The 24,742-nt window shown below is 31.9% G+C and overlaps 2 long non-coding RNA genes across 2 annotated transcripts; one reads left to right on the top strand and one right to left on the bottom strand.

The window, feature by feature from the left end:
• Window positions 1-6,785: 6,785 nt before the first annotated feature.
• Window positions 6,786-8,509, top strand: LOC123909418. The gene is made up of 3 exons (XR_006809919.1): window positions 6,786-6,936; window positions 7,111-7,277; window positions 8,141-8,509. It is a non-coding gene; the product is annotated as an uncharacterized LOC123909418 (long non-coding RNA).
• A 4,965-nt stretch (window positions 8,510-13,474) lies between these two features.
• Window positions 13,475-16,999, bottom strand: LOC123909616. The gene is made up of 2 exons (XR_006809976.1): window positions 16,908-16,999; window positions 13,475-13,798 (listed from the first exon to the last, which is right to left on the bottom strand). It is a non-coding gene; the product is annotated as an uncharacterized LOC123909616 (long non-coding RNA).
• Window positions 17,000-24,742: the final 7,743 nt, after the last annotated feature.

Below are 24,742 nucleotides of genomic sequence, written 5' to 3'. Positions count from 1 at the left end.
CTACTGGTATTCACATACCGGTAGTGGTATCTCCAAACCAAAAGTCATTTTTCTACTAGTGTAGGAATATAGTTTTTGAACTATATGAATACCGGAAAGGATGTAAAATACATTTTACACTAACATAAATTTTAAATTACAAACACTAGTTAAACACAACAAAACTATGGAAGAGTTAAATTAATTACTTTATCTTCAGCATGTTCAACCATGCATGCCCCGCAATATGTAGGTTAAATAAAGACTTGTTATCTAACTCTTAAATGTCACCATCTGCTATTTTAGGTTCAAATCCGAGGGTGTTACTCAATGGTAACATTGATTGCAATGCTAAGATAAATATGCAACAGGAAAGCAAGGTTTGGGCATCATCGAACAACTCATGAAATGTTTGTAATAAAGCATTGGGTAACTATTTACTTCAAGTTACTATGTTAATACATTACTTGTAGAGTTGTAGTACTAAACATTGTAGTAGCAGTGAGTGAACCATGTATGATATAGTCCACTTAATTTATGTTTGGGTTAATGAATAAATTTGTAACTATAATTTTATTTACAAATTTGTATGAAGTTCTATGATATATTTTGTATTAAAGGATTCTGTGAAATTTTGTTAATGTAAGAAAAAAAAAAAGTGATTTTTAAAATAAATAATAATTAGATGTTAAATCGGGTGATCAGATTTAAAATCTGAGATTTTAAATCGGTTTTGTATATGGTAAAATTTGAATCTTTTTAAATGGTGTCAACAGATTTAATAAGTATATTTTAAATCATTTATTAAAATTTGTGAGGCCTATGCACTAAAAAGACCGACCTCTTATTTTTAGTCCTACAGCTTGCCACTTAGATGCCCCCACCTTCTAGTTTGATAGCACAAGAGAATCCCATTTGTGCACTCGAAAGTCCCATTTTGGTAGAACTCATCATTTCGGTTAGTGATAATGTTTCCAATTTGACCATAAAAAATCCCTCGTCACTTACCATAATGTTCCCAACCATGATCATTAAAGAACACTAATAAAGACGTTATGAGTAACTGACGACAAATTATGAGGCCGGCCATTTACAAACAAATTGATGAAAATATAACAAAAGTAGAAATTGAAAGAATGTGAAAAAAATAAAATTTAACACAATGGTCCCCTATTATAGAATTTACGAAGACGAAGGTTTGTGATTGGTGGATGCTAGATCACAATCACACACATTGCCAATCAAAACAGGCCATTTTTTTATTTTTGACAGATTCGCCGGTTAAAATGTGAACTCAGTTTGTTGTGTAGGTAGCGAACAGTTCTTTCCAAAATTTTACTATTTTACACACTCGCAACCTAACCCATATGTAAAGTATCACCATCATCAAATAAAGATATTTGGAGAAACAAAAGATATGAAAAATAAAACGAAAAGCAAATATTGACTTAAGATATGCATCTATCTAAAGATTCTATCACTATTATATATTGCTTTACTCTCCAAAAAAATAGTGCCATGTTTGATTCTTTGCTGCTTTTCACAACTTGTATGCTGAATTGTAAAGACATTTGCCAATGTGGCTGTACAAGTCTGCATAACACATGCAGATAATAAGTGATGCACACTCCCAAATCATAATTCCACACTCCCTCTGTGCTAAGTTTGTGCCATCTACAAGTCCAACTACTTTTGTTTTTGTTATATAAACACCAATGGGTCTCAAACCTCAATTCAAACACAACAAAACTCACAAAACTAGCTTGTCATAGCGCATTCCATTATCTTTCAAATTTCAAATCACTTGCTTTTCTTCATTCTCAACCAAAATGACATCTATTTCTATGGCCTTTGCTTCAAGGTGCATTAAGATCGCATGTGTTGAAGGTGAATGGTTTGGTTATATATCTGTATCTTCGATTGACGAAGAAGATTATCATAATATTGGGCGTCGAGATTCATACATGGAAGGTGACGATGATGATGACGGTGACTATGACTATGCTCCTGCAGCTTAAACTCTTAAGAATGTGTTACTTAACTAAAGTTAGCTAACTAGCTAGTAATAGTATTGATTAACAAAATGTATGCTCTAATCATTGTTTAAGACAAGGTTAATTATGGTCATAGAATAGTCTTTTAGTAAGAGTGTATTATGCCTTAATGTATTGCTTGCTTCATCTTCGCAATGGTAATGTGACAACTGACAAGGTTCTCGGACAGATAGCTCTGTTTACAAAGTTATATAATAGACTAATGACTTTTATACGGGGATGAAATGCAACAAAAATACTCATTTCTGCTTTTGACGGGATTCAACTATTCGAGGGAGAGTGTGTTTTGTATGATAAGTTCTTCTTTAAGTGAAAACTAGTTCCCAACTCCCATTTAATGGGTGTCATGTCTTTCTGGTAGTGTTTTTCTTTCCATTTATTATTGCCAAGGTGTAGTTTAAGTTATTTTGTAATCTTATCAACTTTGAAACTTAAATGCTTGGTTGTGGTAACTTAATTATGACAGTAACAAGAGGATCTTCATCTTGATCCATGATTTGGAAAGCAATTTCACTTTCCAAATTTGCAAAATATATATCATCTTTCATGTTGGTGTAATCTAAATTACAACTATACGAGTTCTCTAATTGTTGTTGTGTGGTCTATCTGGGCCTCCGGAATGAGTAGTATATCTTTGACGGTGGGTCTTCTTCGGCCGATAATTTGGTGGATAGGGTGAAACTCATATCCTGGAAATAATTTTTAGGTAAAAATCCGTCTCGCCTTTGTTTCTTTTTTGAGTGGGAGGTACAACCAGTCCCGTGCTGGGTCCGCAAGGGAGTGGTGGGGTGGTTTATCAGACTATTCGAGGTATTGGCTGCACTGTCTCACTCAGGGTGGTGTTGTCATCGACTCAGATTCTCCCTTTTCCTTTTCAGGTTTGTCTTTGAGTCTTGGTGTCCTTTGGTTCCTTTGAGTTTGACAGCCTCTTGTACTCTTTTTTTTTTGGTTTTTTTTTCTTCCTTTTTATTGTGAGTATTTCCAGTGCTCTTTCTTTGTACTCTAACTTTATCTTTATATATATAAATATAAGAGTTCTCTAATTTGCCATGAAACCAAGGTTAGGAGTTTCTAAACTTGCTTTTAATCATGCATAACTTAATTAAATAACCATTTCGTTTTGTAAAACAGAGGTATCAGAGAAGCTTTTCTTTAATGTCTTAGATCATATAAATAAGTTTTGGCTTCCATTTGGTTTTTTTGAATATGTCAAAACATATTAAAAACCTAATAAGCAAAAGAAGTGCCTTAAGACTAGCGGTAATTTACAAAGAAACAAAAGGGGATAAACCCGCCAAAATCCACAAGAGAAACATCACCAAGAAGCATTTCCTAAATATGCATGATTAAACCAACAAAGATTTAAATGATCAAAATAAGTTCATTTCTATTTTGCCTTCAAACAACACTAAACTGTGTATTCGATTTGCAAAACAGCAAGTAGAACAGTACATGATAGAACAAGATATATGTACAAGATAAGATAGAATTGTACCTGAGTTATATAGAGAAATAGTTTTTTTTATATTGGAAAATAAAATTAGTATTTTCGTTTTTTTTTTCTAAACTAAAGATATCATCCGCGCAACTGTAGTGACTAATCCCCTCGAGGTAACTGAGATTCATTTAAGGGGTTAACCTCTCCCAACAAATGCTTCTCCATACGCACCAGCCGGGGATCGAACCCAGGGCCAAATTGTTAAGGAATTCAAGTATCTACCACTTGTGTCACACTATGTTGATAGTATTTTCGTATCTTTTACTAGTAAAAGGAAGGTTGAGTTGCTCATAAACAAGCATTGTGATGATGTGGCACCTCTAAGAAAACTCCACTTATTTGATAAAAAAAAAAACTCCACTTATAAATATTTAATTTAATTAAATTTTTCATAATAATGAATTGCACAAAACATGTTTTTATATTATTTATAACTTTTCACTATCATAACCGTACCATTAAGTATTTTCCACTATTACACTTCCCTAACCTTAGAGCTTCTTGCAAATGTAACCAACATAGAGTAATAAAAGAAATATTGCTTAATTTTCAGTTTCACTCTAACTTTTATAATCACCACTTATCACATTTTTTTCATATTTGTTCTATACATTTGACACTTGCAATGATACTCATGAGATCAATATTGTACATTCTTAATTATTGTAAACATTTTTTCAATAATTGTACATTCTTAATTATTGTAATCTCAACAAGATATCTAAACATTTTTTCAATATTGTACATTCTTAATTATTGTAAACATTTGTCTATTGTTACTTTTATTGTAAACTTAATTATTGTACATTCTTTTGTTCTTTTGTTACTTTTATATTCATTTATTCTTTAATGTCATGAAGGGAAAACATGATTGATTGCTCATATTCGGAATGTGAGGAAGATTTGAAGGAGAACTTAGGTGAGTTTTGTCAATCCCTTGAATAATTTCTCAACTTATCAGCTACACTCAAAACAATGTCAACAAGTAAGTAGATCATCTTTTACCAACTTTTTATCTATTGTATTTTTAAATTTACATATTTGTTGTTTTTATATATGAACACATAGATGAAGACATATGATTTTATGGACAACCACACCATTAACACTAATATTTATTGCAATTTCATGTTTTTCAATCGTTACCAGTGTTATGAAGAATGATATGTTGCTGATTGGAGAATGGCGTATGTATTGGTGCAAGTCAAGTATAATACATAATTGTTATATATTATTACTGTAATTTTTATTAAATATATGGCTAATCTTTACTTCTTTTATTCATTGCTAGCAATATCTCTATTTAATTTTAGGTAGACGTAAAATTCAAAACACATAACTCAAGAATCGTCCCCAAGAATTTTGATTATGTTAAAGCAAGCATAATCAAATTTATCCATCACTCATTCCACAAATTAGTTAATTAACACTCTTTTTCTATTTAATTTTATTTATAAAATAACAAATTTAGTAAAAAAAAATATTTTTATTTATAAAAATAATAAAAGGTTTAAATTGATGAAAGGTCAATGAAAAGTCCTAAGTTACAAACTATTTTTATTTTATTAAAATATCAATTATTTACATTTTTTTATTAATAGTATAGGAAAAAAGTAGTTGAAAAATTGCACAAATGAAAAAAAATGATCAAAAAAAAAAAATTTAGAATAAATTTTAATGATAAATAAAACTCAACACAACAAAGTCAATATATCAGCATAAGGCAAGCATGACTACCTCTAACATACAAAAGTAAAAAAGCAACTGTAAGAAAACAAAAAAAAAAGTAAAAAAGCAAAGCAAGTTGCGACTATACTATCACAATGCATAAAAAGAAAATTAAATTCTCATACTATTACACAATTAGAATAAAATATAATGCACCTCTTCAAACTTATGAATATTAACAGATATTCACTAAAAACTATATTAATTGTCCTCAATATACACAATCTACTATGTAGGTTAATATTAAACAATTTTTTTTTTTAAATAACCTTCTTATTTTTAATATAGATTTATATTAAATATAACCATGTTACTATATTTATAATATTATCAATCATTTAATTATATATGATTATACTTATCATAATTATTATTTTTATTGATAAAAAATATTTTAAATGTGTGTTCTAATCAAACCCATGAAATGAAAGAAAAAAACAAATCCTCTATAAAAAAGAGTACTACATTATAATAAGTACTACTAAACTAAATTGAAAATCGAATAAAAATTATTAAATAAAAGAATTCAAAGCAAAATGAGCGGAGAAAAACCTCAGAAAAAAAAAACCAAACAATAGACTAAAAAAAGCCACCATACTTCTTAGTTCAACATTAGTCATGAGCAATATTTTCACCAAGTATAAGTAAAGTATGTATGACCTCCAACTCTTATTGAAAATAAATAAGGGATACATTAAAAATAAAAAAGCAAAATGATTTGTGACTAAAATTGCAACTCATATAATGAAAACTAAGATTTTATACGATAACACAATTAATAAAATAAAATATGATACCTCATTTCAATAAAAATTATTTTAATTCTTAACAACTTTTTTTGTTTTTACACATATATAATATTGAATATAACCATATCGTAAAAAGTATTTAACTATGTATTTTAATCGAATGTGTGATTATACTTATCACAATTATTATTTTTAATTTATAAAAATATTTTAATTATGTATTTTAATCGAACCCGTGCAACGCACGGGTTTACCCCTAGTTTTTATAGTTGTACTATGGACAAAAAGCTATAATGTGATTAAGCGAGGGACAAAAATTATGTATTTGTCCTATCCCTTACTACCCTTAATAATTTTATTATAAGATTTTCCCGTCTCTATTTTGAAGAGCTAAAACAAAAATAAGAAAAATATATTGAAAGGTCAAGTGAGTAATTAAATAAGCTAAAGAGACAAACATATTTTATACAAATACAACTAAAAAACATTTAATAATAATAATAATAATAATAATAATAATAATAATAATAATAATAATAATAATAATAATAATAATAATAATAATAATAATAATAATAATAATGATTTTAGGAATGATTTCTTGTTAACAAAAAGCATGGATTTATTTTAACCAAGACATTGGATATAAGTGGTTAATGAGTTTCCCTTAAGATGAATTGTTCTGAAGAATCTGAGTTCGATTTTTTGTGGGAACAATTTTTTGTTAGATATCACGCAACCAAATTTTAAATTACCAGATTCCCTTCCGTGACAACCAGAGGGTTAAGAAATAAATATTTTTTTGACACTATAAAGTGATGAAATAATTCCTATTTCTAGATTCATAAAAAAGATATGGTTAAAGTTTATATGTTAATTTATGGGGTGATTATCTTTTTTTCCATATTTATTTCTACAATAAATTGTGGTAAGTAAATTTTATCAATGCTTTTAAATTCGGTGAAACAGTACATTAAAATTTAAATTTAATTTTTAAATAAATTTTGTCTAAAAGATACTGATAACAAAAACATTATCTTTAAATTTTATCATTCAAAATTATTTGACACCCATTTTAATAACGTTCCTCAATTCTTATTAGCTGTGATTGCCTGCGAAGAACATGTGGGTTGTCTAAGTTATAAGTGTACCCTTCCTGCTGTTCCACTCTGCTCGTTTTCAGTTTCAAAGCCAGAAGGATTTGGGATATGTAGATGTTTCCGGAAGATCACAGTGCACAATAGTGGCTTGTGAATGTCTGAAGAAGCGGTAAAAGTTAATTACTATCTCTACTCCTATTTATAAGAAATAGATGAATTTTTTATGTTTATTAAATAATATAATTGATATATTTAATCTATATAATAAGATTAAATACATCAATTATTTAATAAACGTAAAATATGAGTTGTTTTTTATAAAAAAGATAGGATAGAGTAAAATAAACTAAAATTATGTTAGTGCTTTTATGATTTATTTTACAGTTATATTTTTGGAATTTTATCTTTTTTAACGTGAATAAATGAAGTGTTTAGGTTTTTAAAAACAAAATGAAGTGTTTAGGGTGTGTAAAAAAATTGTAGTGTCTATAGTTCAAATTCTGACTTTTGCATATAAAATGTGAAGACCCTGCTAAGTGAACTAAAATTAAGAGAACTTTCAAAATCATTATGATTCGATTCTCCAAAAAGCACCAAGCCATGATTTTATCAAGTAGATGTATTCAACCACCAGAGATTTAATTCAAAACATGTGCATTTTTTCTTTGCCTTCAACCACCAAGCGATGATTTTATCAAGCATTAATCTTTAATACAAAAAAAAAATAATAATAATTTTGCACCCCCTGAACCAGGGTCCTGGATCCGCCACTGCCTTCAGTGGCATGTTTGTGTTCAGCAACTTCTCTTTTCACTATATAAACACCAACTGCTCTCTAATTCCAACTCAAACACAACACAACACAACTTATAACTTTCTCATAGCAAATTAAATTATCTTCTTTTCAACTTACATTTTAAGACATACAGTTTTCTTCATTCTCAACAAAATGGAATCCATTTCCATGGCCTTTGTAACAATGAGAATTAAGAACGGATGTGTTACTGAAGGTGAGTGGTTCGGTTATTGTAGATCTGGAGCTTGCATTGAAGGACATTTTCAAAATAGGGATCCAGATTCATATAGGGAAGGTGACGATGATGATGACGGTGGCTATGACTATCTCCTGCCGCTTAAAATCAAAGATTTCTTAAACGTGTTTTATGCGGAATTTTGGTCTAAGTCCACTGGAAAAATGCAAATTTCTAGTAGTGGAATGTGTTACCTAACTAAAGTTAGCTAATAGTAATAGTATTGTTAACAAAATGTATGCTGCAAATCTTTGTTTATTCAAAAGGCTAATTATGGTCATAGAACAGTCTTGAGCTAGCATGTTTTAATTTCCCATTTGAGCATTAGGCTATGTCAATTGTGAAATGGGTTAATTTTTGTTTTTTTGAATGGCAAATGTATTTTTACATTAATATAAAAATGAAAAAAAAATATATAAGAAAAAGTTCATAACAACAAATACTTGATCTAACAATTTTTAAGGTAACACATGCAAATAAAACTACAAGAAAACAGAAAAAATTAGAACCCCTCAAAATTACCATCACGTAAAGAAAAATACCCATCACGGAGATAGAGGAAATTATCAACCAGTTTCAAGATAAAAGTTTCACTCTAACGACCAGGCATTCGACAAATCTATGAAATTGGCATAAAAGAAAATGTTCTCATTTTTTTCCGGGTCTAGCCATAAGCTAAGAATTTAGTATTTGTTTGTGAGTTAGGTTTTAGAGGTCGAAGTCTATATTTTGATATTTAAAGAAAAGTAATGCCATTATATGCCATAATGTTATCGTCGGTTGGGCGGAAAAGCACGAGCATGAGAAAAATAGGAAGGGTTGTGATTTAAGTGTGCTTGTTTAAATTTTAAAATAAAATGATTTTGTTTTGAAAAAATCTAGATATTTACTTATAGAGAATTTAAAAAAATCTAAAGTTATTTTCCATTTGTTTACTATCATAAAAATATTTGATGATTCAGTCACACTTCATTAATTTTGAAAAGCGCGCATTTGCATCAACTCCTCTCTAAAATCAACCTCACAAGTAGTACTGAAATATTTGATAAAAAAAAATATATAATATTTTTGAGTTTATTATATAAAACAATAATGAAAATGATCGTGTCTGATCAGAAGATGCGACTGCGCCGGCGTTGTGCTCTTGATTCCCTTGTTGAAGCGGAGGTGGGTTGTGTACCTGCGGGCACTCCGACGCTCAAGTCAGTTCAAGTGTGGAGTGAAGGTTTTCTGTGCTAGATGATACGTACCTTGTGAATGGCATGAGATCACGTATATATAGCCCCCAGCGCAGGGCCAAGATCCTTGATGGCATTAATGACCATCAAGTGGCTGCCGAAAAACGGCTAGAAAGCCTTGATGAGAAGTTAATGCTCATCATTCCGGTGGGATTTGACGTTACAAGAGGGATTGGAATATAACCGTTGGAATGTCGAGCATCCATGACATTAGGTGTTGTTAGGTGCTGTTCCGGCTATATAAGCTCGTATGATTGGGCTACCGAGCTTGTAAGCTCGGTCCAGAACAGAAAATAACATAAAAAGTTTTAATTAAACTGATTCATCAAAATATCTCATTCGAAGCATCAACAAAATCACAAGAAGCATAATCTGATTATATCAGAAGAGCTTAATTAGCAATGCACTAAATGTGGCGTTGTAGTTGATGTAAAATGTTGTAATGCCATCTCCGATAGATTTGGTTGTAATATTAATTTTGAGTACCGTTGACATTTCGGTCTATGAATTTGTGAGAGACTTTTAATATAGTCCTTAAACATATTAAAATTGCAAACACATCTCTAGTATATTTTTTGAAAGAAATTTTATGAATTAAACTGACAAACAAAAGTATCTCCATCGTCAATTGAAGATATTTAGGGAAACAAAAGAAACTATATAATAAAATGAAAAAAAAAAGGAGAATATTGACTTACATGAAGATTCCAAGCTACATGGATATATGCTTGGTAATTAATCAATATGTTCAAGGTCGGCTTTCCAAGTGCACAAAATCACTACCAAGTAATAAAGTAGCAAGTTTATCGTTCTCCACAGGGATTGTGCCAAGGCCACTAGTTTCGGTTAGGAAAAAGGATAGCTGCATTCGCTTTGTTTGTTTAAGGTATCTTTGCGGGTACTTTAGTAAAATGCAGGAAATAAATGACAAAAAAGTAAATTGCGAAAAATAAAAGGTGTGTGTGTGACCATACGGGGTGGTTAAGTGTGGTCGGATCCCTCTCTTACTCCCGCTTGGTGGCTCAATTATTTCTCTCTCTAAGGATTTAAACTCTTGAAAATAGGTTTGAAGCAATATATGTTCCTATTTCTATTACAAGCTTTTACAGAGCCTATAGTTAAAGGTTACCTTATCTTTATTTAGACGACACCCTAATCCAGAACTCCACTCTTTCGTTTAAACTGTGGTCTCATCGCATTGGGGACCCCTAAATTATAAGCTGTCACGTGTGCCTAAAACTAGTCACCTACCCACATGCAAACTTTGCAAGGTAGAAATTAACGTTCTTTCCAATCTTATACTAAGATGGCAGATACTGAATTTAATGGTCTCATGTAGGCCCTAGTATGTCATCTTTCGGTCGGGATTACTAGCTTCGCTTCCTATGCGATATCCACTAGGTTCTTAGATTTTATTCTAATGTGATCGATATTAAAATAACTAAAACCAGACAACAAAAGAGTTTGAATAACAAATCAAAGTACACGGAAAAAAACGCCCGTTGGTATAGGTTTTTCGGCCTATACCCACGGTTTTGGAACCATTACCTACGGGATTTTGCTGTGGCTATAAGTCAAATTTCTTGTAGTGATAGAAATAACTAAAATTTATAAATATTATAAATAATACAACCAAGCATTCGTAAGGGAGTTTCTCGACTCCACCTAACCTAGGAAAAATAAATTACAAAGACATAAAAAAAAACCTTATTGGCCTTGGAGTTCCTTGGCCTCCTTGCCTCCTCCTTAGAGTTCTCCTAACTCTCTTGCGAATATTGAATTGTTCTCAACATTTCTAAATGAATAATTGTGAAGGAGGAAGACTTTATTTATTATAGTTTTACAGCTGGGTTTGGGCTTTTTCTGCGCCTTCATCGTACCCATCGTGGCCACGATGGCGTGTAATTTTGCCTCATCGTGGCCACGATGGATCCTATCGTGGTGTCATGGAAGATTTACATCGGGATTTTCTGCTTATTTTTCAAGTCATCATCGTGCCACGATGACAAGCCATCGTGCCACGATGGTAAAGATTTTCAGCAAATTTTCTTCAATTTTATCCATTTCTCATCGCACCACGCCCAGACTCATCGTGGTTACGATGGTGCGCTTCTTTATTCCATTTTTTGCCCTTTTTTGCTGCTTTTTCCACTTTTCTTGATTCTGGTCTTTGGTGTTCACTTTTCCCGATATTTGCTTGCTTTTGGTCTTTATTTACTATAAAACTACTCTAATCTACTATAAAAGTGTCATATAATTGGCTGTCATCATCAATCAACTGAAAGATTCTATATATTGTTTCTTTGAAATGTAAAGAAGATTTGCACAAAATTTGCATCAAACAAGAATAGATCGTATTGCTCTCCACTTGAATATATAGCATGACATATAATGTAACACATTTTTTTTTTTTTTTTGACAAATATAATGTAACACATTAGTAATCAACTTATTGTAGAAGAAAAGTACTAATAGTATGAGCCTGTTTGTTATAGATTTTTTAAATTAGATTCTTGTAGTGTTACATAATTTTGTGTAAAAACAATTTACAAATAATTTTTTTATAAAAGCTTGAAAATGAAAATTTGGTTTCAATAGTTATTCTTAAAATGTTATTTTAGGTATTTGATCATTTTATTGAAAAAAATTTGGATATCAAAATTTCGAAAAATCACTTTATTTTGAAGCTATTTCAAATAGATTTTCATAAAAATCAAATATAAAAAAAATCAAAATTTCGAAAAATCACTTAATTTTGAAATACAACTTTTTGAAAAAATTGTGATTTTGACTATTTCAATAATGTGTGTTTATGTTATATGATGTCAAAATTAGTGTTTAAATTTAGAAAAAATGAATATAAAAAATCTTGTAATATTTTGAAAAATGGTTTTAAAAAATCTATTTTCAAAAATACAAAGAAAAAAAATTCATTTTCTTAAAGCTGAAACAAACAGGTAGGGTTGGGAATAGGCCAGGCGGCCTACAGGGGCCTTCGGCCTGGCCTGTATAAGCCCGGCCTGGCCTGGCCTGGTTATTAAAAATGCCAGGCTTAGGCTTTGAAAATGGCCTGTTTACATAAATAGGCCAGGCTTAGGCTTCTTAAAAGGCCTACGAAGCCTGATAGGCCGGCCTGTTTATAATAATTATTATTTATATAATATTATTATTTATATCTTATAAAAAAATATTATTTATAATAATTATTATTTTTCGTAATCGTATTTGTTATTTTATTAGTTTTTAATTATTGTGTTAATCATATTATTAGCTTTTTCTTAATGTTGTAGAAATTATCAAAATTTAAATGTGAACTTTTTAAGGCCTGTTTAGCCTATTTAAAAAAACTATATAGAGAAACTTTAATGTAACACAGGCTTTTAAACAGGCTATAAGGCCAGGCCAGGCTTTTAAAAGGCTCAGGCCAGGCCAAAAAAAATAGCATTTGATAGGCCGCAGGCCAGGCTCAGGCCTGAAAAAAAATTGTAGGCCAGGCTTAGGCCTGTCAAGGCCTGGCCTGGCCTGGCCTGTTCCCAACCCTACAAACAGGCCCTATATATGGTGAAGCGTATTGCATTTTTCATGCTTGATTTTTTTTCTAATTGAAATCTAGTAATAATTTTGTCTAATTACGTCGCACACAAATTAGAAATTTCTATCCCAAACCAAATTAGCGACAAACCAAATTTCCTCACAATTCGCGCATCGCAATGTGTTCGGAACGGAAATAGACAATCCATGGCAACAAACCAAATTTGTGAAAAACCAAATTTCTTCTCCTCCCCGTTATATCAAAATCTATACATATGTTTATTGAATTTTATTCTTCATCTCCATTAATAAACACTTCATTTTTGTATATAAAAAAACACTTCATTTTAATACATACTATGTTTTTATATTTTTTATTCACATCATTATCATTTAATGCTAAACGAACAATGTATAAATTAGGAAACTATACAAAATAAAAAGAAATTTCATAAATGATGGTTCGAAATTATTTTAAAATAAAATAGCGATTTATATGTAACAAAAAAAAATAGCGATTTAAAGTCATTACTTATCATCACAAAGATATTTATTTTGCTAAAATGGATTAAAGTATATCTTTTAATATAAGAGAGAATGAAAGTATAATTCAAACTCAATCCTTTCAAAGAAGAGGAATGTAATTTATTAAACAAAATATAAAACTGTGAAATAAATCATAAAAGCAACAACATAATTTTTTTAATTAACTTTTAGGGCTTCTTCACACATTCAACTGCCACTAATATTGTGCACTGTGATCTTCCCGTAACATGCACAAATCCCTACTCCGGTCATTGGATTCACAAACAAACAGATTGCAAGATCGTCAGGTTCCTTACAAAATGGAGAATTTTGACAATCCTCATTATTTCGGCAGCCAAGCAGATCTAATAATAGAATTACAGAATGTTATGATCAAAATGGGTGAAACAATTTTGAATAAGAAAATTTAAAGGACAAACCACCATTTTAGTCTCTCGAAGTGACTGAATATCATATTCGTCCCAAAATGTATCAAATTGCAAATACATTCTTACTAAAATGATTTGAGGACTAAAATGAATAATAAAAAATGTTAAAAAGACACTTGTGGTGTAACAGACCGAATTCTAAAATAAAGAAATTATTTAGAAAAACTTTATTTACACAATTATTAAAAAAAAAGAGTGTCCCAACGGACTATCCATTACATAAAGTTCTCAATTTATAAAAATCCATTTTGCCCCGTACACGCTTCAACTCAAATCATCAAACAAGCATCTTCTTCAGTACCTAAAATGTTAAATGTAAGGGTCAATTTCCTTATCCAAATTGAATCATACTCACCATAAGAAAAATGTCACAAAACAATAATAAAACACTTCATCAATCAAAAGATTTCCAAAAAATATAATCTTTATTTTTCAAGAAAAAAATAGTCAGAGACCACCAATTTAATATAATATTCAATACCAGTTATATTCTTCACCGATTAATCTCAACACCAAAATACCAATCATACTCATACACTTCACTAATTAAACTCAGAATCAAATAATAATAAATTTATACCTCTTTGATCAAAAGACACAAAAAAAAACTGATACTAATGAATACCAACAAGTACACGACCATTATTTTCAACTTCGTTGAACAACATCAATAAGCAACATCATTAAGCAACGTCATTTATACAACTACAATAGGCAACGTCATTGGCACACATGAATTAATACATGTCAAGTTATAATAAGCAACGTTAATGGGCAACATTATTTAACAACTTCATCGTCCTTATAACAATACCAATAATCAACGGCTTAATCTCGAAACAACATCGATAGACAATGGCTTAATCAAGAAACAACATCAATAGTCAACAACTTATAGACAACACCTTATAAACAACGACATATATCTTAATGTAATTTTTATTTTCAATTACAACAACAAATCATTACACACATAAGCAAACACACAACTGACTAACTTATTACTAACTTTTGTTATATAAATCTCTTTACATGAAACAAGTCATGAAATAAAGCAACAACATCAGCACACGCGGAGTCTAAAAAGTATTCATAAACCAAGTGATGCTAGCAACCATAACCATATAAATATACTGGTTAATTTATAGCATAATAACGGTGTATGTACATGGACCAAACCAAGAACATTATTTTCATAAGAATTTCTTCTTTATTTATTTTCTCCTTTTTTTTTAATTATTTATTACTTTTATAAGTCACCAAATCATCATCAACTCACTTCTCAAACAACAACAAACACACTTCAAACAAGACTAGTTTCTTTCTATTAGTTTATTTTTAATTATTTTCTTTTAAAAGATAAAGACTCCATTACCACTTCACAACACAATCCTTACGTAGTATGAATATATGGGGAAAGAGCCCTTACCTCAAGCGCTTTACTTCCAAGCGATTTTACTCTAAAATTCACAGCTATAGAGCACACACGATATCTCTCGCTCCAGAGTTCGTTTCGACAATCCAACGGTTGAAAATGAAATCTCGCGTGTCGTGCACATGACAAATTGAACTCGAGAAGAATGAAACTTATAACAAAGCTTGATGATGTGTATGGAATGTCATTCACAAAAGAGATCATTGTCATAAAGATGAATTCAAGAAAACAAGGGAAGTCTCACGTTTTAACTTCTAGGAATACAAGGAGGTTATAAGAGGAATTATATGGAAATTATTTTAATGTGAGACAAGGAAATCATTCTTCATCAAGTGCATTCAAGGGGTTACTTGAAGAGAGATTAAATATCATTAAGGTGGTTTGTCTTGTAACCATGAAAGTAAAACGTGTGGCAAAATGAATTGGTATTAAATCAAGGTAATAAATTAGCATATGACCAAGCCATATGAATCCACCATGGTCAAGGCTTCACGTTTGGTTCACGATAGAAATTAAGAAACAAATGAATTATGGTTTGGTCAAATGAAATCAATTATTAACCAATAAAATTTTTAATAAAATATCGGGATCTTACATTCTATCCACCAAAAATTTACTAACACGTCAAAAACACTTAAAGCGAATAAGTTTTAATAAACTAATTATTTCTAAATTTTGGGGCGTTACATGTGGATCTGATTGCAATTTCGATATATTCAGGTGTTGGGTCACGAGATGATAGCCGGAGGATCATCCATATTGGGCTTAAGAATAATTTCACAAGTGAGTTGGAAATTACACTCACCAAAGTCTTACCCAAAATCTTAAAGTGTTAAGTTTATGGGTCATCTCAATTTTAAAATGTTCGTCCGAGACAAATGTGATGTTCAGATACATTTCCAAGGACTAAAATGATGGTTTTCCAAAATTTAAACCAAAGAATTATTAGGAATTTCAACAAGTTTAGGTCATCCAAATATTTTCTGTCATAACTTTTGATTCCAATTTTTAGTCAACTCATGTATACTTTAATATTTTTGAATGAATTTTTGTATTCATGTTTATAATAATTATATAAAAATCTCTCCCACAAACATCCGAACTTCTTAAATCATATGAATTAAATATGATTTTTTAAGTGCCAGAAACTTAAAAATTCATATCTAATTCATCCCTTATTATAAAAAACTAAATTTTTGTGGGTGATATTTTTATATTATTATAAACAAAAACTCATTAAAAAATTGAAACTTTTGATCGGGAAATTAAATATTTTTAAGAGAGGTTTATATAATGAACTAAAAACATGAATGTAGAAAAAATAGTTCGAGTATACAGATAAGTTGAATTAAAAGGAGGAACCAAAATTCGTATAGAAAATTTTTGAGGATCAAAACCAGCTGAAAGTTTTTATATGGACTAAAAACGAATTTTGACATATTTATAAGTACTAAAAATCTACTTAACTCTATAAATTAATATGAAAATATAATATGATACTGAATTTTGTATAGAAATACCAATACAAACTAAGCAAAACCGAGGAACTACAGTTCACCGAATTTTAAAGTGTTGATTAAAATTACTTACTACAATTTGTTATAAATACGGAAAAGAAGATAATTATAGCATAAATAAACATATAAAATTTTGTCATATTTTTTCTTTTATGAATCTAGAAATAGGAATTGTTTGAACATTTTATGGTGTCAAAAAAATCCATGCTTTTTTTTATTACAAAAAACATCACTTGACCTTTCATTATATTTTTTTATTTCTTTTTTATCCCTTCATAATAGAGAAGGGAAAATCTAAATATAAAATTAATAAGGTTGAATCATGACATATATGTGACTTTGTGGGTATCCATCATAATGTAAGGTTTTCCAATAGTTGAGTTAGATGCAGAAATATACAACTTCATAAATTTGTTTTTAACGGGAGGCATTAAAGTTGGAGGATTCGACAAATATTTTTTGACTTCTTCAAAAGTCTTCTGTTGATCTTTTTCCTATTTAAAAGTATCATCTCACACCCACATGACAGGATCTTACATATATGCCACACGAGAGGACACACTTGAAATGTACTATAAGTATTTCATGTTGGAAAAATATCTGACATAAAGTTATTATATTAATATAAATAAAAAAAATATTAGAACAAATAAATATGGTGCATAACAAAATAAAATTGAGAAGAAAAGCTTATCGAATTGTTGACTGAGTTGTGCAAATGCACTAGGCTTAAGAGTATTTCGTCACCACAGATAAGTTGTCCGGTGCAGTTGGTTTCATAGTTAATACCCTCCAGGATACAACATTCATTTCTTGCTAGCACTACACATGAATTAGCAAGGTCTCAAGGAACTACTTTTGGATGCTCACGGAAATTTTATATTATATATATTTTACTTGTGTTACTTATAATTATATATCTTGTGCCGCTTCTAGTGAACCCTTATATATATAGGCCATACCTCCTATCATATGTTAACGTTGCACTATATTGATCTTCAATCAAAGTGTAACCGCCAACTACCTTTCGTCCAAAGTTGAATTAAAGTGTGTATCAGTGATCTCATCACTCACATTGATCTTTCGTCTAAACTTGTTCAACACGGTGTGGTGCATTTTGGCCTTGTATCTCTACCTGGATTTCATAAGTGTCTCTAGAAAGTCTGCCCAAGCTTCCATGGAGGTGGCCCCACCTCAACACTTATATAGGTGAATCTATCAAGTGTACACCACTCATTCATGAGCTATAGATTCATTAAGAGAATAAACTCAACCTCCATCACTGTAGTATATACTATCCTACACGATAGGGATGAACTCTCACAAATAAAAATGAACAGTGTCTCCTCAAATTGACAAGTGACTTATTCTTACCCATATGAACATAGTCTTGCGAATTTTCACAATCTATGTTAGGTTACCATCACTCTCAATTTTTGTATTGGACACACTACAAGAAATCTGATATATAGTGAGGCTAAATGCCGTAGGTAAAAGTCCAAAAACTGTAGTATAGGCTCTAAAACCTACACCAACGGGGGGTTTCGTACCGTCACCCATAATTTGCTACGCCAACGGAAAATTACCGTCCCAATAGCCTATAGCTACGGTATTTTTGTCCGTTGATATAGGTTTGACAATTTTTTTTATACCTACAGTCAGTAACACCTGTTATTAGTTAAAAGAATTTTTTGAATCCACACACTATTTTTTGGTTACAATCCACACACTATATTTGTGTACACTATATAATCATGAAAATAAAATTAAAAGAAAACTTAAATTATATTGAAAAACCAAGTATGTCAAACTACAAATAGTTAAACAGCAGGCTGAAATAGTTTACAAGGCGGCAAATTATGTGTAACATATACCTGCTCAGCCTTTGGCTAAAAGTTCTCTGTACCGCAGGCTGCTGACCCATGCCATACACCACTTCGCCACTTGTTTTCTTGAGCTTCTTGCCTGATATAGTGAAGTGCATGTCACAAAAGCCATAGTATTAATACCGATCTTCTTAGCTAAAAAATTGCTCAATTTGAATATTCTCTACGATAATCACAATAGTCTACCAAAGTTTGTAATAGAATCCAACGTCGTGCATTAATAATAGTGTGTACTTTGTTAAGAATGATAACCATACATAAGAGAAAGACAATTTGATTTAGGGTTTCAATACAATGAACAAAACTTGAAGAGTAAAGGTTACAATAGAGTATAAATATTAGATACTAGAAAAAGACTAAACTACCCTTACCAATACAAGATATAATAAAAACATAAATAATTAATATCTAACATCTCCCCTCAAACTCACGATGCATTAACAGGTAGCATCGAGAGTTTGTCAATCAATAAACGAAAACGTTTAGTGGAAAGCGTTTTCGTAAACAAGTCAGCAATCTGCAAGGAGGATGAGACAAACGGTAGAGTAATCGTTCTCTGCTGAAGATGATGACGAGTGAAATGGCAATCAATCTCAATATGCTTTGTGCGTTCATGAAATACCGAGTTGTGGGCAATTTGAATGGCACTCTTATTATCACAATACATGGGAGTTGGTTCAGAAAGAGGAATACCCATATCAGAAAGTAACCAACGCAACCAAACTATTTCAGTAGTAGTGGATGCCATAGCACGATACTCGGCTTCTGTAGAGGAGCGAGAGACAATATCTTGTTTCTTACTCTTCCAAGAAATAAGAGAGTCTCCAAGAAAAATACAAAAACCGGTGGTAGACTTACGATCAGTTGGGTCACCAGCCCAATCAGCGTCAGAATAAGCACGTAACTCCAATGCAGAGGATGAGGGAAATAGAATGCTCTGAAACTGTGTCCCTCGAAGATAGCGAAGAATGCGAAGAACGGCAGCCCAATGAACTGTAGTGGGAGAGACAACAAACTGACTAACAACATGAACAGCATAAGCAATATCAGGTCTGGTAATTGTAAGGTACACCAGACTGCCAACCAAAGTACGATACAAAGTGGGATTTGGTAAAGGAACACCATCAGAGGGAGCATATTTCACATTCAACTCAAGAGGACTATCTACTGTTCTTGTATCCGAAAGATGAGCTTGTTCAAGAATGTTTGCAATGTACTTGGATTGAGAGAGAAGGTAGCCTCTAGGAGAGTATGCAACTTCAAGACCCAAGAAGTAACGAAGAGAACCTAAGTCTTTCATCTCAAACTGTTTGGCTAACTGTAATTTCAAATCAACAATCCCATCAACATCATCACCTGTAATAACCATATCATCAACATATAATGAGAGTAAAATACGACCATGAGAAGTGGTTCTAACAAACAAAGCCGAATCATAATCACTAGAGCGGAAGCCAAGAGATGTAATCACAGTGCTAAACTTCTCAAACCAAGCTCGTGGAGCTTGTTTCAAACCATATAGGGCCTTCTTCAACTTACACACTTCCCCCTGATTATGAGAAACACCTGGTGGAGGTACCATATAAACTTCCTCGTGAAGATCACCATTAAGAAATGCATTTTTAACATCCATTTGAGAAATATGCCACTGACGAACAGATGCAACTGCAATAAGAGTACGAATAGTTGTCATCTTGGCTACTGGAGCAAATGTTTCTTCATAATCCATACCATATTGTTGAGAAAATCCCTTAGCAACAAGGCGTGCTTTGTAGCGCTCAACTGACCCATCAGACTTAGTTTTGATTTTGTATACCCAACGAGACCCAATAGCATGTTTTCCAAGAGGAAGAGGTACTAATTCCCAAGTATCTGTCTTGTGCAAAGCAGAAAGTTCTTCTGTCATTGCCTGTTGCCAGAGTGGATCAAGTATAGCCTCTTCATAAGAAGATGGCTCAGACAAACTGTGGATAGAAGTTAGAAAAGAAGCAAAAGAAGCAGAGTAAGTGGAATAGACAAAATCAGGTAACTGAGTAGACTTACGGTCACGAGAGGGATAACGAGGAGGAGGCGGCGGATCAACAGTCGTAGGAGGTTGTTGGGTAGCCGTGGGGACAAGGGGGATATCAATATCTGGAGTAGCAGTAGTACCATCCCTGCAACTCTCAAAATTACAATCACTAGAAACATTATTATCAAGACCAAAAGGATCAATCTTAGTCAGTTCAGACCTACTAGAATCATGTGAATCAGAGGAAAGAGAAAAAAATGGTATGTGCTCAAGAAACACAACATGACGAGATACATACAATTTTTTACTTGAGGGGTCATAACAACGATAACCCTTCTGACCAGCTCCATAACCAAGAAAAACACATATTGTAGAACGAGGAGACAATTTATCACGTTCCACGTGTGGACGAAGAACAAAGCAAGTAGAACCAAAGACCTTCAAAGAAGAATAATCAGGACAAGAACCATACAATTTTTCAAAGGGAGACAAACCTGAGGTGACAGATGATAGAATTCTATTAATGGCATGAACGGCAGTTAAAATTGCTTCGCCCCAAAACTCTTTTGGAACAGAAGCAGACAACAAAAGGGAACGAGCAGTCTCCACAATATGACGATGTTTTCTTTCAGCAACACCGTTTTGTTGAGGAGTATCAGTACATGAAGTCTGGTGAATAGTACCATCAAAAGCAAGTAACTCGGAGAATTTATTAGAAGTATATTCACCACCTAAATCACAACGAAAGCACTTTATAACAGCATTGTGTTGAGTCTTAACCATAGCACGAAACATATGATAAATTTCAAAAAACTCAGAACGATTTTTCATAAGATAAACCCAACAATAACGAGTACAATCATCAATAAAAGAAACATAATATCTAGATCCACCTTTGGTAAGAACCGGCGATGGACCCCATACATCAGAGTGAACTAAGTCAAAAGGTGCTTTGGATATAGAAACACTTTTATTAAAGGGCAAAGCAGAAAATTTGGCAAGTTTGCAACCACAACAATCAGAAATATCACTAATTTGCATCTTTCCTAAAGCTCCAGTAGAGGCTAAGTATTTTAATCTAGATGCAGAAACATGACTAAGACGAGAATGCCACAAATAAAAGTTAGAAGATGATAAATTTAAACGAAAAGATGATAAATCAATATCAGAAGTAGAAACTGAGGCTGCAGTATCAGGAACTCTCAGCTCATCCAGAACATAAAGTCCCCCATGTCTACGTCCTGTCCCAATCAACTTCCCAGATTGCCGATCCTGCACATGACAATGAGTGGAAGAAAACATAACAGAGTAACCAGAATCACACAATTGACTAACAGAAGCAAGACTCAAAGTGAGATTAGGAATATAATAAACATCAGAAAGAAACAAATTAGATGTAGACACTGACCCAATTCCTCCTAATGGCATAGGAGTGCCATCGGCAGTCATGACTGACATAGGTGATGTAGGATTTAAAGACAAAAAAGACTTATAATCATATGACATATGATGTGATGCTCCAGAATCAAGAACCCATATGGAAGATGTACCTGACAAATTAGACGGGGTCAAACCTTTAATAGAGGAGACAGACGTGGCATGAGGCTGAGTGGCGAGAAACTTTTGGAATTGCTCAGCAAGATCAAACACTCGTGAAGTAGTCTCATGTGGGTATACATGACCAATTCTAGAGCCAATGGGAGAAGGAGCGGCAGCAACAACATTAGCCATAACAAACAATCGGAGTAACAAAATAAGTGGTAGCCTATCAGCGGAAGACAAATTTCAGAAGCACCAATCACCAAATCAATAGACAGAACACCAACAACAAAGCTCGTAATAAAACAAAAGTGTACCAAATAATCCCCAAACTGCCGTTAAAAATAACAAGCCAAAATGTGCCGAAAAATCACAACCACAATGTGCCAAAATACAAACTGTATGCTTGCAACAAGCAAGAAATAAACCCAATGATATAAGATCCTATAAACACCATTCACGTGGCAGCGGCAGCGGCAGCACACAAATAGGAATATCAATCCTATTAATTCCTTCAAAGTATATAAGTATATGATTTCCCAAATTCAAAGTGGGTAGAAAATCAATGCCAATTCAAGGATTCAAAGAATTTAAAATTGAACAAATGGAAAGAATTGAATAGATGAGATTGCAACACCAAAGAATAAACTCAAATGCCAAATTGATTCAAGAAACCCCAAATTTTACTAAATCAAAACCGATTTTTTTTTTCTTTTTTCATAAAACCAACTAACCATATCATTCTCCCTTTCTTTGATGTGTTTCTTCAAATTGATGAGTGGAAAGAACCAAGCTCTGATACCATGTTAAGAATGATAACCATACATAAGAGAAAGACAATTTGATTTAGGGTTTCAATACAATGAACAAAACTTGAAGAGTAAAGGTTACAATAGAGTATAAATATTAGATACTAGAAAAAGACTAAACTACCCTTACCAATACAAGATATAATAAAAACATAAATAATTAATATCTAACATACTTAACTGCAATTGTCAAGTCTCTGAGCAACCATCATTGATGATTCGTAGAGTCGTCGCAGCACTTCTGGTAAACTCCATGCCTTTAAGAATATATTAATTGTTGAGAATAATATGCCTAAATATCTTCTGAAGATCTTAGATTTAAATATTATTTAGATTTATATTTAAAATATGATAATATTAGGTTTTATGATTTATATTTCTATTTAGAATATTTAAGATTTGTTTAGAATTTATTATAGGATTAGTTTTGTTTTAAAAATATATGATTTGTTTTTATGTAGCTCTATATATAGAGCCATAAGCATAATGAATAAAACAAGAACTTTAGTATTCTTCATATAACCCTATATTTGAGGAGAGTTTTCTCCCTAAAATTATATCTCACCAAATTTCGCAATACAAAAACACAAAAAAACCATATCATTAATCATGTTAATGTATTGACCCTCCACCTTCACATGATCGAATCAAATAGCCACTGGGAAGCATTTTAGTCCTCTCAAATTGTGAGGCAGCAGCAGCATTAGGTCCAGCACCAGAACCAGACAGTGACCTTTCACAAACCTTCCAATGTGCAATAAAAAATCATAAGTGCAATTACATTAAATCATCTTCCTCTCTAATGCAGTTTAATATATAATCCCATTTAACAATAGTAATTCCATTAATAAAAAAAAATACTCACCACAATACTGCCATTTTCCAAGTTTGTAGTATATCTTAGAGTCACTACTCACTACTACAAAAAAAAGCTTTAATAGCGCATTTTTAATAGCGCTTATTTCAATAGCGCTATTAAAACGTAACTCGGATCCCTTATAAAAGCGCTTTTAGGTAAAACGCTTTTAAAACACTGAACCCGGGTATACTATTATAGCGCTTTTGAAAAAGGCGCTATTAAAAGCTAAAAACGCGGAACTCTTTAATAGCATTTTCGCAAAACCGCTATTAACGTTGATACCTACAATAGCGCTTTTGATATAAGCGCTATGATAAATGAATTTATAAAAAACAATTTGTGGTTAGTGGGTGTCGAACCTTTGAACCCTTGGTTGATGAATTAAAAAAAGGGAAAACCAGATAATTAAAAAAAAATAAAAACACGTCTCCAATCCATTGTTCCTCTACTCAAAACTGCATAGTTCCATCACTCCTCTTCTCACAACCTCCATCTCTGTCGAACCCTAAATCTCTTGATTTCTCTCCCAAAATAGCAAGAACCTCACTGTCGAACCCTAATTTCTTCTCTGAGCACCTTTGTTGCCGTCACCTCATTCGTATACTTCTTTTCGTGTGTATTTCAGGTTATTGTAAGAAAGGTCAAGAATCAATATACCTCGAAGGGAAATTATCAATGTAACAACCATTATGTCTCCACATTTTCTCTACTTTTCCTAAATTATGGACACAAATTTTGATTTCGCCCCTAGACCTGTACAAGGTGAGTTCGATGATTTGATTGATAATGTGTAATAATTGACAG

Source organism: Trifolium pratense, linkage group LG2 (genome assembly GCF_020283565.1).
Source record: "Trifolium pratense cultivar HEN17-A07 linkage group LG2, ARS_RC_1.1, whole genome shotgun sequence".
In the NCBI taxonomy this organism is placed as follows: domain Eukaryota; kingdom Viridiplantae; phylum Streptophyta; class Magnoliopsida; order Fabales; family Fabaceae; genus Trifolium; species Trifolium pratense.
Note: the sequence above shows the minus strand (reverse complement) of the source record. Positions and strands in the feature narration are given on the sequence as shown.